We start from the raw sequence: 14691 nt of genomic DNA on the forward strand, positions 1-14691 counted from the left end.
AGAACCCGGTCATTGTTAGCCAGGCTTAGGTACTAAATGTCATTGGAATCTACTCAGTGGACAAGAGAGGCCACATCATAACATGCTTGCACAGCAGCAGGGAGACAATAGGTCGAGGAGGAGGCTTGCCTGCAGCCCAGCACCAGTAATAATCGAGGCTTGTGAGGATTTCTATTTGGATAATCCAACAATCCAAATGTGAATGGAGTCTTCTAGACCAGTGGTTCCCAAACTTTTTATAGTCCTGTACCCTTTCAAACATTCAACCTCCAGCTGTGTACCTCCAGCACTATGGTCAGCGCACTCTCAAATTTGTTTTTTGCCATCATTGTAAGCCTGCCACACACACACTATACAATACATTTATTAAACATAAGAATGAGTGTGACTTTTTATCAAAACCCGGCTCGTGGGAAGTGACAAAGAGCTCTTATAGGACCAGGGCACAAATAATAATATAATAATAATCAATAATTTTGCTCTTTATTTAGCCATCTTACATATAAAACTGTATTGCCAGCAGCATACCACCCTGCATACCACTGCTGGCTTGCTTCTGAAGCTAAGCAGGGTTGGTACTGGTCAGTTCCTGGATGGGAGACCAGATGCTGCTGGAAGTAGTGTTGGAGGGCCAGTAGGAGGCACTCTTTCCTCTGGTCTAAAAAAATATCCCAATGCCCCAGGGCAGTGATTGGGGACACTACCATGTGTAGGGTGCCGTCTTTCGGATGGGACGTTAAATGGGTGTCCTGACTCTTTGAGGTCATTAAAGATCCCATGGCACTTATCGTAAGAGTAGGGGTGTTAACCCCAGTGTCCTGGCTAAATTCCCATTCTGGCCCTCAAACCATCACGGTCATCTAATAATCCCCAGTTTACAATTGGCTCATTCATCCATCTCCTCTGTAACTATTCTCCAGGTCGTTGCTGCAAATGAGAACGTGTTCTCAGTCAACTTACCTGGTAAAATAACAAATAAATAAATAAATTTGCTCATCGAAAATTGTGAATAACTCACCACAGGTTAATGAAAAGGGTGTGCTTGAAAGGATGCACATAACTCTGCAATGTTGTATTGGAGAGAGTCTCAATCTTAAATCATTTCCCACACACAGTCTGTGCCTGTAATTAGTTTTCATGCTAGTGAGGGCCGAGAATCAACTGTCACATACAGCTGAAGTCGGAAGTTTACATACACTTTGGTTGGAGTCATTAAAACTTGTTTTTCAACCACTCCACAAATGTCTTGTTCACAAACTATAGTTTTGACAAGTTGGTTAGGACATCTACTTTGTGCATGACACAAGCCATTTATCCAACAATTGTTTACAGACAGATTATTTAACTTATCATTCACTGTATCACAATTCCAGTGGGTCAGAAGTTACATACACTAAGTTGACTGTGCCTTTAAACAGCTTGGAAAATTCCAGAAAATGATGTCATGGCTTTAGAAGCTTCTGATAGGATAATTGACATAATTTGAGTAAATTAGAGGTGTACTTGTGGATGTATTTCAAGGCCTACCTTCAAACTCAGTGCCTCTTGCTTGACATCATGGAAAAATCAAAAGAAATCAGCCAAGAACTCAGAAAGAAAATTGTGGACCTCCACAAGTCTGGTTCATCCTTGGGAGCAATTTCCAAATGCCTGAAGGTACCACGTTCATCTGTACAAACAGTAGTATGCAAGTATAAACACCATGGAACCACGTAGCCGTCATACTGCTCAGGAAGGAGACGCGTTCTGTCTCCTAGAGATGACCTACGTTGATGCGAAAAGTGCAAATCAATCCCAGAACAACAGCAAAGGACCTTGTGAAGATGCTGGAGGAAACAGGTACAAAAGTATCTATATCCACAGTAAAACGAGTCGTATATCGACATAACCTGAAAGGCCGCTCAGCAAGGAAGAAGCCACTGCTCCAACACCGCCATAAAAAAGCCAGACACAGTTTGCAACTGCACATGGGGACAAAGATTGTACTTTTTGGAGAAATGTCCTCTGGTCTGATGAAACAAAAATATAACTGTTTGGCCATAATGACCATTGTTATGTTTGGAGGACAAAAGGGGAGGTTTGCAAGCCGAAGAACACCATCCCAACCTTGAAGTACAGAGGTGGCAGCATCATGTTGTGGGGGTGCTTTGCTGCAGGAGGGACTGGTGCACTTCACAAAATAGATGGCATCACGAGGCAGGAAAATTATGTGGATATATTGAAGCAACATCTCAAGACATCAGTCAGGAAGTTAAAGCTTGTTCGCAAATGGGTCTTCCAAATGGACAATGACCCCAAGCATACTTCCAAAGTTGTGGCAAAATGGCTTAAAGGACAACAAAGTCAAGGTTTGGAGTGGCCATCACAAAGCCTTGACCTCAATCCTATAGACAATTTGTGGGCAAAACTGAAACAGCGTGTATGAGCAAGGAGGCCTACAAACCTGACTCAGTAACAGCAGCTCTGTCAGTAGGAATGGGACAAAATTCACCCAACTTATTGTGGGAAGCTTGTGGAAGGCTACCCGAAATGTTTAACCCAAGTTAAACAATTTAAAGGCAATGCTACCAAATACTAATTGAGTGTATGTAAACTTCTGACCCACTGGGAATGTGAAGAAAGAAATAAAAGCTGAAATAAATCATTCTCCCTACTATTATTCTGTCATTTCACATTCTTAAAATGAAGTGAGGATTGACCACAAGTTCTCAATGGGATTAAGGTCTGGGCAATTTCCTGGCCATGGACCCAAAATATCAATGTTTTGTTCCCCCGAACCACTTTGTTATCACTTTTGCCTTATGGCAAGGTGCTCCATCATGCTGGAAAAGGCATTGTTCATCACCAAACTCAGAGGATGTGTTGGTACCATTCTTTATTCATGGCTGTGTTTTTAGGCAGAATTGTGAGTGAGCCCACTCCCTTGGCTGAGAAGCAACCCCCACACATGAATGGTCTCAGGATGCTTTACTGTTGGCATGACACAGGACTGATGGTAGCGCTCACCTTGTCTTTTCCAGACAAGCTTTTTTCCAGATGCCCCAAACAATCAGAAAGGGGATTCAGAGAAAATGACTTTACCCCAGTCCTCAGCAGTCCAATCCCTGTACCTTTTGCAGAATATCAGTCTGTCTCTGATGTTTTCCTGGAGAGAAGTGGCTTCTATGTTGCCCTTCTTGACACCAGGCCATCCTCCAAAAGTCTTCGCCTGACTGTGCGTGCAGATGCACACACAACTGCCTGCTGCCATTCCTGAGCAAGCTCTGTACTGGTGGTGCCCCGATCCCACAGCTGAATCAACTTTAGGAGACGATCCTGGCGCTTGCTGGACTTTCTTGGGCGCCCCGAAGCCTTCTTCACAACAATTGAACCGCTCTCTTTGAAGTTCTTGATGATCCGATAAATGGTTGATTTAGGTGCAATCGTACTGGCAGCAATATCCTTGCCTGTGAAGCCCTTTTTGTGCAAAGCAATGATGATGGCACGTGTTTCCTTGCAGGTAACCATGGTTGACAGAGGAAGAACAATGATTCCAAGCACCACCCTCCTTATGAAGCTTCCAGTCTGTTATTCGAACTCAACCAGCATGACAGAGTGATCTCCAGCCTTGTCCTCGTCAACACTCACACCTGTGTTAACGAGAGAATCACTGACATGATGTCAGCTGGTCCTTTTGTGGCAGGGCTGAAATGCAGTGGAAATGTTTTGGGGGGATTCAGTTCATTTGCATGGCAAAGAGGGACTTTGCAATTAATTACAATTCATCTGATCACTCTTCATAACATTCTGGAGTATATGCAGATTGCCATCATAGAAACTAAGGCAGCAGACTGTGAAAATGTATATTTGTGTCATTCTCAACACTTTTGGCCACAACTGTACAGATACCAACACATCTTGATCACCAAAGTCTATTTGATGTCACAAAGCTATCCAGTACTTTAAAAATATCCTCTCCTGATTCCAGAAGAGGATGTATTTCTTAATTGATGCCCCATAAATGTAACGGACATATACCAGGAGCTGTGCCAGGTCTGTTGACTCATCCAGATGTAACGCATAGAATTCACTGGCTTGTATGCAAAGCAGTAATTATTTCAAAACATCTCCTGCCATGTCACTGATGCATCGTGAAACAGTGTTGTTTGATGAAGTCATTGTTTATAGTTTTTTTGGCCTTTTCCCCCAGCATTGTCCCAGCCATATCTGTGGCAGCAGGAAGAATTAAGTCCTCCACAATAGTATGAGGCTTGCCTGTCCTAGCCACTCAGGAACTCACCATATATGACGCTTCTAGCCCCTTCCTATTAATAGTATCTGTTGCTTTTATACATGTCTTACTACTCGAAAGTTGTCTGTATTCTCGCTCAAAAAACTCCTGTGGCTTATTTTTCAAATTGTCATATTTCGTTTCTAAATGTCTGCACACGAGTGGTTTCCCGCCAGAGAGTAACGGTTAATGTGATTGGATGTTAATTATTTGACTAGGCTACCTGTATTTGACATTGTGTTGTTATTTCGCTGAACACTAGATGGTTACATTTTATTTTTGGAAGTGAAATGAGGCTACTCAGGTGAGAAAAAACCTCACCCAAATGTATAGCCCCGTTGGGAAATATAAATGTACTGTTTAAAAATGTGAAGAAAAAATATATAAAAAACATAAATAAATATGATTCACATAAAAAAAATTAAAAAAAAAATATATATATATATATTTTTTATAATGTGAATCACATTTTTATTTGGCATACCCCCAACGGCATTGCGCATACCCCCCAGTTTGGGAATACCTGTTCTTGACAAAGCAGATTATCCCCGGGGTAGCTATAGCTACAGTAACCATGGCAAAGACAATCATCTTGTTGTTTTATATTGCTACAGTATATACCTCCGAAAATTACAATTGGCTCAGAACAGGGCAGTACGGCTGGCCCTTAAATGTACACGGAGAGCTAACATTAATCATATGCATGTAAATCTCTCATGGCTCACAGTGGAGGAGAGATTGACTTCATCACTACTTGTTTTTGTAAGAATTATTGACATGCTGAATGCACGAGGTGTCTGTTTAAACTACTAGCACACAGCTTGGACACTCATGCACACCCCACAAGACATGCCACAAGATGTGTGGTAGTAGAGTAGTGGCCTAAGGGAACACAATGTGTTGTGAAAAGTGTTATAAAACGTAATGTCATGTATTTTCAATTGTATATAACTGCCATAATGTTTGCCTTGGCAGCAGCTAATGGGGATCCGTAATAAATACAATACAAATGAACATCTGTCCATGGCAATGTTAGACATGAAATGTGTGCATTATTTAAACATACTAACACATATGGCATTTATAATTTGCTAGCCGAGGCTAATATGGTGGATAGCAGTGGTCCATTCCTCCATTGGTAGGAAAGTGGGTAGTAGTATACAATGCTAAACCTTATTCACAATGTGTACTATCGCCACCACTTCCCTCTGCTTTGTCTGTGTTCACAAAGACAGCTTCAGACTGGGCTTTAGGCTCTGTGTTTGCTGAGATTGGGAGGCTTTTAATCAGAAGGCTGAGATGGGCTGCTCTAACCTGATTATGCCTCACAGAGTCGCACGCACGCATACACACACACACACACACACACTACCCAGCACTGCCCCATCTGTCCTATGAGCATTGCTCTGCTACTCTCCACTCTTCTCCGCAGCCAAGCAACAACAAACAACCCCCTCCCCTGCTCCTCCTTTTCCCTCTCTCCATCCCTCCATTCTAATCAGCAGCCCCTGCTCTTCTCCTTCACTCTCTTCTCTCTAGAGGTGGATAAAGCATGTCAGCCAGTGTCTTGTACTTACCTGTAATTGTCACCTCCATGGCTGCTGCTGCCACGCTGTGCTTCATAATGACTGACAGCAGAACCTCGACTGCACCGAGATGAGAGGAGCAGCTAACGAGTTTAGAGAGGAAGCAAAGAACAGAGGGATAGAGAGAGGGAAAGAGAGGGGATGCAATGGCAGATGGTCCCCTGGTAGAGTGATAGAGCGATGCTAACGGTTGCTAACGGAGCTGGCTGGGCTCTAGCCACAGGCGTGAGGTGCGTTGTCGTGGCGATTGTGGTCAAGGAGGGCGCCGCTCGTCCTCCTGCCTGCCTGCCTCACAAGATCTACCAGTCTGGGAGGATCACCAGGCAGCCCCGCTTATGTTGATCTCAGCATTTAAGCCCGATTGGATGCACGCCACGGTGGTATCAGCCAATAGACTTGCAGCTGGGGATCACATGGGCTGTGGTGGTGTGTATGTGTGTGGAGGGGGGGGGGGGGGGGGGTTAAAGAGGGGGAGGGGAGGAGAATGAGTGAGAGCCTCTACATCAGTACTATTCTGCATGGATGCACAGAGCTGGAGGTTTTCTAGTCGCGGGGCGCAGCAAGCCCCTCATCACAGACAGCCGTTTGGATAAAGAGACACAGGGCATTACCATAGACACAGTCACACACGCATAGACACAGTCACAGAAATAGACACAGGCACACACGCATCAGCATGCAGGAACACACACACACACACACACACACACCAGCATGCAGGAACACACACAGACACAGTGAGAGAAGAGAAGCGCCTCCATCTTGCCAAAGTGGAGCCAGTGCAGTGCAGCGGTGGCAATTGGAGTGGGGTTGCTATGGAAACAGAGGAAACTGTTGCCTGTCCGTTCTGTTGGTCGGAGTGGAGAAAGAGTAGAGTAGAATACAGAGTAAAGAGTAGAGTAGAGAGTAGAGTAGAATAGAGAGTAGAGTGGAATAGAGAGTAGAGTAGAGTAGAGAGTCGAGTAGAGTAGAGTAGAATACAGAGTAAAGAGTAGAGTAGAGAGTAGAGTAGAGAGTACAATACAGAGTATCGAGTAGAGTGGAGGAGAGAGTAGTCAAGAGTAGAGTAGAGAGTAGAGTAGAGAGTAGAGTAGAGTGTAGAGTAGAGTAGAATACAGAGTAAAGAGTAGAGTAGAGAGTACAATACAGAGTATCGAGTAGAGTGGAGGAGAGAGTAGTCAAGAGTAGAGTAGAGAGTAGAGTAGAGAGTAGAGTAGAGTAGAGTGTCGAGTAGAGTAGAATACAGAGTAAAGAGTAGAGTAAAGAGTAGAGTAGAGTAGAGTAGAGAGTAAAGAGTAGAGTAGAGAGTAGAGTAGAGAGTACAATACAGAGTATCGAGTAGAGTGGAGGAGAGAGTAATCAAGAGTTGAGTTGAGAGTAGAGTAGAGAGTAAAGAGTAGAGTGTAGAGTAGAGTAAAGAGTAGAGTAGAGAGTAAAGTGGTAGAGAGTAGAGTGTAGAGTAAAGAGTAGAGTGTAGAGTAAAGAGTAGAGTGAAGAGTAGAGTGTAGAGTAGAGAGTAAAGAGTAGAGTAAAGAGTAGAGTGTAGAGTAGAGTAAAGAGTAGAGTGTAGAGTAGAGAGTATAGAGTAAAGAGTAGATTGTAGGGTAGAGAGTATAGAGTAAAGAGTAGATTGTAGGGTAGAGTGTATAGAGTAGAGTGAAGAGTAGAGAGTAAAGAGTAGAATGTAGAGTAGAGAGTATAGAGTAGAATAAAGAGTAGAGAATAAAGTAGAGTAAATAGTAGAGTGTAGAGTAGAGAGTAAAGAGTAGAGAGCAGAGTAGTGTAGAGTAGAGTGTAGAGTAGAGTGTAGAGTAGAGTGTAAGGAGTTAAGAGTAGAGTGTATACTAAAGAGTAGAAAGTAAAGAGTAGAGTAAATTGTAGAGTATAGTAAAGAGTAGTGTAGAGAGTAGAGAGCAGAGTAGAGAGTAAAGAGTATACAAAAGAGTGTAGAGTAGAGTGTGGAGAGTATAGTAGAGAATAAAGAGTATACTAAAGAGTGTGGAGTAGAGAGTATACTAACGAGTAGAGTGTAGAGTGGAGAGTATACTGAAAAGTAGAGTGTAGAGTAAAGATTCGAATAGAGAGTAAAGATTTGAATAGAGTGTATAGAGTAGAGAGTATAGAGTAAAGAGTAGAGTAAAGAGTATATTGTATATTGAGTATATTGAAAGTAGATAGTATACTAAAGAGTAGAGTGTAGAGTAGAGAGTATAGAGTAGAGTAGAGAGTATATAGAGTAAAGCGTAGAGAGTATATAGAGTAAATAGTAGAGAGTAAAGTAGAGAAGATAGAGTAAAGAGTAGAGTATATAGAGTAAAGAGGAGAGAGTAAAGTAGAGGAAAGAGTAGAGATTAGAGTAGACTGTAGAGTAGAGTGTAGAGTAGAGTAAAGAGTAGAGTGTAGAGTAGAGTAGAGAGTAGAGTAAAGAGTAGAGTGTAGAGTAGAGTGTAGAGTAAAGAGTGTACAGTAGAGTAGAGAGTAGAGTAAATAGAGTAGAGTAAAGAGTAGAGAGTAAAGAGTAAAGAGTAGAGTGTAGAGAGTAAAGAGTAGAGTAGACTAAAGAGTAGAGTAGAGAGTAGACTAAAGAGTAGAGTAGAGTAGAGTGTACAGTAGAGTGTATAGAGTAGAGTAGAGTAGAGAGTAGAGTAAATAGAGTAGAGTAAAGAGTAGCGTGTAGAGAGTAAAAAGTAGAGTGTAGAGAGTAAAGAGTAGAGTAGACTAAAGAGTAGAGTAGAGAGTAGACTAAAGAGTAGAGTAGAGAGTAGACTAAAGAGTAGACTAGAGAAGAGAGTAGACTAAAGAATAGACTAGAGAGTAGACTAGAGAAGAGAATAGACTAGAGAAGAGAGTAAACTAGAGAGTAGACTAGAGAAGAGAGTAGAGTAGGATGGGATGTGGTTGTGTTATCTTTTAGATCTGATATCAAAATCTGCTCTTGATGGAAAAGAAGATTCTGATTTAAAAATACATCTATTTAAAAAAGAATATGAAAGCATGAAACCCTTGCCTGTCTTTGTAAGGCAACCTTACATTCATAACAGACACAACTAATCAATATAATCATTGTTATGATAATTATTGGATGAGACTGCTGCTTGTGGGTTCTGCTACAGGGCACATGCATACTGGGTTCTGCTACAGGGCACATGCATACTGGGTTCTGCTATTGGGAACATGCATACTGCTCTAGTCTATGCCTTCTATGACCCACAGACAAACCATGGTTGTCACCCATGGTCAAATGATTACACAAGACAAACAGAAGGGCCATGTCCAGAATGACCATCCATTTCTAAATAGAACTCTGCGCTGCTCCACATGTTTCTGTGTCATAAGGATGACTATAGCCATATGTGCTGATGGGTACATTGTGACTGTTCTCCAGTCTGGAACAGCAGCAGGCCTCTCTTTCTCTCCTCCTCCTTAGTGACAGTCTTCTCCTCTCTACCACCTCTCCTCCTCATCAGTGACAGTCTCCTCCTCTCTACCACCTCTCCCTCTCATCAGTGACAGTCACCTCTCTACCACCTCATCAGTGACAGTCTCCTCCTCTCTACCACCTCTCCTCCTCATCAGTGACAGTCACCTCCACTCTACCACCTCTCGTCCTCAGTGAGTCTCCTCTCTACCACCTCTCCTTCTCATCAGTGACAGTCTCCTCTCTACCACCTCTCCTCCTCATCAGTGACAGTCTCCTCTCTTACCACCTCTCCTCCTCATAATTGACAGTCTCCTCTCTACCACCTCTCCTCCTCATCAGGGACAGTCTCCTCCTCTCTACCACCTCTCCTCCTCATAATTGACAGTCTCCACTCTACCACCTCTCCTCCTCATCAGGGATAGTCTCCTCCTATCTACCACCTCTCCTCCTCATCAGTGACAGTCTCCTCCTCTCTACCACTTATCCTCCTCATCAGTGACAGTCTCCTCCTCTCTACCACTTCTCCTCCTCATCAGTGACAGTCTCCTCCTCTCTACCACTTCTCCTTCTCAGTGACAGTCTCCTCTCTACCACCTCTCCTCCTCATAATTGACAGTCTCCACTCTACCACCTCTCCTCCTCATCAGGGATAGTCTCCTCCTCTCTACCACCTCTCATCCTCATCAGTGACAGTCTCCTCCTCTCTACCACTTCTCCTCCTCATCAGTGACAGTCTCCTCCTCTCTACCACCTCTCCTCCTCAGTGACAGTCTCCTCTCCACCACCTCTCCTTCTCAGTGACAGTCTCCTCTCTACCACCTCTCCTCCTCATAATTGACAGTCTCCTCTCTACCACCTCTCCTCCTCATAATTGACAGTCTCCACTCTACCACCTCTCCTCCTCATCAGGGATAGTCTCCTCCTCTCTACCACCTCTCATCCTCATCAGTGACAGTCTCCACTCTACCACCTCTCCTCCTCATCAGGGATAGTCTCCTCCTCTCTACCACTTCTCCTCCTCATCAGTGACAGTCTCCTCCACTCTACCACCTCTCCTCCTCAGTGACAGTCTCCTCTCCACCACCTCTCCTTCTCAGTGACAGTCTCCTCTCTACCACCTCTCCTCCTCATAATTGACAGTCTCCACTCTACCACCTCTCCTCCTCATCAGGGATAGTCTCCTCCTCTCTACCACTTCTCCTCCTCATCAGTGACAGTCTCCTCCTCTCTACCACCTCATCAGTGACAGTCTCCTCTCTACCACCTCATCAGTGACAGTCTCCTCCTCTCGACCACCTCTCCTCCTCATCAGTGACAGTCTCCTCCTCTCTGCCATCTCTCCTCCTCATCAGTGACAAATCTCTTCTTCATCAGTGACAGTCACCTCCTCATCACTGACAGTCTCCTCCTCTCTACCACCTCTCCTCCTCATCAGGGACAGTCTCCTCTTCTCTTCCTCCTCAGTGAGACACACCTCCCCTCATCAGTGACAGTCTCCTCCTCTCTTCCTCTTCTCCTCCTCCACTCTCCCTCTCCTCCTCTGTGAGATACTCTCCTCTTCCTCAGTGAGACAGTCTCCTCCTCTCTTCCTCTGTGAGACCAGGCACGTGTACAGATAGGGCCCTTTCTGTACAGGGAACAGGCCCTTTTTCCCCCCAGTATCCAAAGTGCCCTTTTGGGTGGTGGTATAATTTCCCCAAAAACATGTATCCTTTTTTTGGGTCATTGCTGTTCTAAACCCACTGCCTGCAAGTTGTGGTTAAATTCACCCGCCCCAGACTAATCTAGTAATACAGCTAGCCATTTTGTCAACTGTAACATATGGAAGCCTAAGGATTCTGCTGAATAACAACATTATTAGTAATCATCAGTGATTACCATGCTTTCTTTACTGGCTTATTTAGGGAATGGTAAGCTATAGTAAAGTATTTATATTTATTATGGATACCCATTAGCTGCTAGTCTTCCTGGGGTCTTGCAAAATAAAGGCAGTTATACAATTTAAAACATTACAATACATTCACAACAGATTTCACAACACATTAAGTGTGTGCCCTCAGGCCCCTACTCTACTACCACATATCTACAACACAAAATCCATGTGTATAGTGCGTATGTTATCATGTGTGTGTATGCACGTTCTGTGCCTGTTTGTGTTGCTTCACAGTCCCCACTGTACCAAAGGTGTATTTGCATCTTTTTAAAAAACCTCTAGTGACTCCCAAATCCGCATGCGGAGCGTAATCATCGCCTGAAACTAATTAGCATAACGCAGCGGACATAAATATCCCTAGAAAATATCCCTATTCATGAAAATCACAAATGAAATATATTGAGACACAGCTTAGCCTTTTGTTAATCACCCTGTCATCTCAGATTTTCAAAATATGCTTTACAGCCAACGCTAGACAAGCATTTGTGTAAGTTTATCATAGCCTAGCATAGCATTATACCTTGCTAGCAGCAGGCAACCTTGTCACGGAAATCAGAAAAGCAATCAAATTAAATCGTTTACCTTTGATGAACTTCAGATGTTTTCACTCACGAGACTCCCAGGTAGATAGCCAAAGTTAATTTTTTCCCCAAATTTTATTTTTGTAGGCGAAACAGCTCCGTTTGTTCAACAACGTTTGGCTGAGAAATCGCCCAGAAATTGCGGTCACCACAACGCCGAAAAATATTCCAAATTAGCTCCATAATATCGACAGAAACATGGCAAACGTTGTTTAGAATCCATCCTCAAGGTGTTTTTCTAATATCTATTCGATAATATATCCGTCGGGACAATTCGTTTTTCTCTAGGAACGATTGGAGTAATGGCTAACTCTGTATTTTATGCGAGAATATCTCTCGGAGCCACCATGTGACCACTTACGCAATGTGGCCGCCTACGGCTATTCTAACACAAATGCGTAAAACTACGTCACAGTGTTGCAGACACCTTGGGGAATATGTAGAAAGCGTAAGCTCATTGATGGTACATTCACAGCCAAATAGGGAGTCATTGGAACGCAGCGCTTTCAAAACCTGGGGCACTTCCGGATTGGATTTTTCTCAGGCTTTCGCCTGCAACATCAGTTCTGTTATACTCACAGACAATATCTTTACAGTTTTGAAAACGTTAGAGTGTTTTCCATCGAAAGCGGTCAATTATATGCATATTCTAGCATCTTTTCCTGACAAAATATCCCGTTTAAAACGGGAATGTTTTTTTTCCAAAAATTAAAATACTGCCCCCTAGCACCAAGAGGTTATTAAAAAAAATCACATTTTACTGCTGGCATGAGTTACTTGATGTGGAATAGAGTTCCATGTAGTCATGGCTCTATGTAGTACCGTGTGCCTCCCATAGTCTGTTCTGGACTTGGGGACTGTGAAGAGACATCTGGTGACATGTCTTGTGGGGTATGCATGGGTGTCCGAGCTGTGTGCCAATAGTTCAAACAGACAGCTCGGTGCATTCAACATGTCAATTACAAATACGGGATGTGATGAAGTCAATCTCTCCTCCACTTTCAGCCAGGAGAGATTGACATTCATATTATTAATGCCAGCTCTCTGTGTACATCCAAGAGCCAGTCGTGCTGCCCTGTTCTGAGCCAATGGCAATTTTCCTAAGTCCCTCTTTGTGGTACCTGACCACACGACTGAACAGAAGTTCAGGTGCAACCAAACTAGGGCCTGAAGGACCTGCCTTGTTGATAGTGTTGTTAAGAAGGCTTTATGGAGAACAGACTTCTCCCCATTTTAGCTACTGTTGTATCAACAGTTTACAATCCTGGGTTACTCCAAGCAGTTTAGTCACCTCAACTTTGCTCAATTTCAACATGATTTATTACAAGATTTAGTTGAGGTTTAGTGAATGATTTGTCTCAAATACAATGCTTTTAGTTTTAAATATTTAGGACTAACTTATTCCTTGCCACCCATTCTGAAACTAACTGCAGCTCTTTGTTAAGTGTTGAAGTAATTTCAGTCGCTGTAGTAGCTGACATGTATAGCGTTGAGTCATCTGCATACATAGACACACTGGCTTTACTCAAAGCCAGTGTGGCATGTCGTTAGTAAAGACTGAAAAAAGTAACGGGACTAGACAGCTGCCCTGGGGAATTCCTGATTCTACCTGGATTATGTTGAAGGCTTCCATTAAAGAACATCCTCTGTGTTCTGTTAGACAGTTAACACTTCATCCACAATATAGCAGGGGGATGAAAAGTCATAACACATACGTTTTTCAAGCAGCAGACTATGATCGATAATGTCTAAAGCTGCACTGAAGTCGAACAAAACAGCCCCCACAAATCTTTTATCATCAATTTCTCTCAGCCAATCATCAGTAATTTGTGTAAGTGCTGTGCTTGTTGAATGTCCTTCCTTATAAGCGTGCTGAAAGTCTGTGGTCAATTTGTTTACTTTAAAATAGCATTGTATCTGGTTTAACACTTTTTTATTTGTTTACATCATCTTCCAACGCCCCTGGGATAATCTACTTTTGCTGAAGCATTATGACAACTCAACGACACAATGGTAGGGATTAACTGTGCTGTGCTTGGGTCATTGATAAGTCATTGTCTCAATTATAATTCTATGAAAGGATCCAGGAACCAAATGATTTGGGTGGATACCATCCTCCTTATAATACAAGCTTTGTTTCCAGAAGGTATCAAAATTGTCAATGAATGTTACACCCACAGAGCTGCAGTATTCTGGTAGTCAGTTATGGAGGGATAAAAGTCTGTTGAACCGTTCAATGCCACAATTTAGGGAGGGCAGAGGGACAGATATTATGGTGCGTAATACAGTTTATAGTAATTGTAGGCTACAGTATTTCTCATTTTCTTCTATTAATTTGCTCTCATTCCTGGCTTATTTAGGAAGTGTAGATCAGCAGCTGTATCCCTGAAGTGACCTTCAGCATCCCTGCTCCTCAATACCTTCATCCACTGAATCAAAGCTTCATTCAGGTAGGATACATAGTGGCAACAATGGAGTTGGGTTGGGTATAGTCATGGTAGGCTACAGTATTTCTCACAATCTTGTATTTTGACTGGAATTGTGTTGGTCATTGTGAAATAGTGCAGCAGTTCAAAATAGTTGTGCAAAATGCTTTACCCAGTTGTGTATGTTATTATTTGTATTATTTTGTTTTGTTCTTAGTAACGTGAATAAGACTTAAGCATTTGAAACTAAGGGTTATTTATTTTTCATTTGATTTGCCATTAAGATGTGGCCATCTATTCCTTTTCTGTAAATAAATAATCTAAGTAATAATTACTCAATGAGTTTATGACCGTGGTTCGGGGTTGCCCTGTTTAATAGTTAGGGCACATGCCCCCCAAAAGATCTGTGAACGACCCTCAGTGACACAGTCTCCTCCTCTTCTCCTGTCTTCACCGTCTACACAAACACCAGGG

At 42.9% G+C, this 14691-nt stretch overlaps 1 protein-coding gene across 7 annotated transcripts in view; it reads right to left on the reverse strand.

Moving 5' to 3' along the window:
- The window catches only part of elmo1 (engulfment and cell motility 1 (ced-12 homolog, C. elegans)), a 208890-nt gene that overhangs the window by 39647 nt on the left and 154552 nt on the right, over window positions 1–14691 (reverse strand). The window contains exon 1 of one of the 7 annotated variants that reach the window (XM_036970715.1): window positions 5848–6228. The exons of the other annotated variants lie outside the window; for them this stretch is intronic. The gene's annotated coding sequence lies outside the window, so the exon portion shown is untranslated. Of the gene's footprint in view, window positions 1–5847; window positions 6229–14691 lie in introns of those variants that run through there. 7 annotated transcript variants of the gene reach the window in all.

The sequence above is a fragment of the Oncorhynchus mykiss genome, chromosome 32 (assembly GCF_013265735.2).
Source record: "Oncorhynchus mykiss isolate Arlee chromosome 32, USDA_OmykA_1.1, whole genome shotgun sequence".
NCBI classification, from domain to species: domain Eukaryota; kingdom Metazoa; phylum Chordata; class Actinopteri; order Salmoniformes; family Salmonidae; genus Oncorhynchus; species Oncorhynchus mykiss.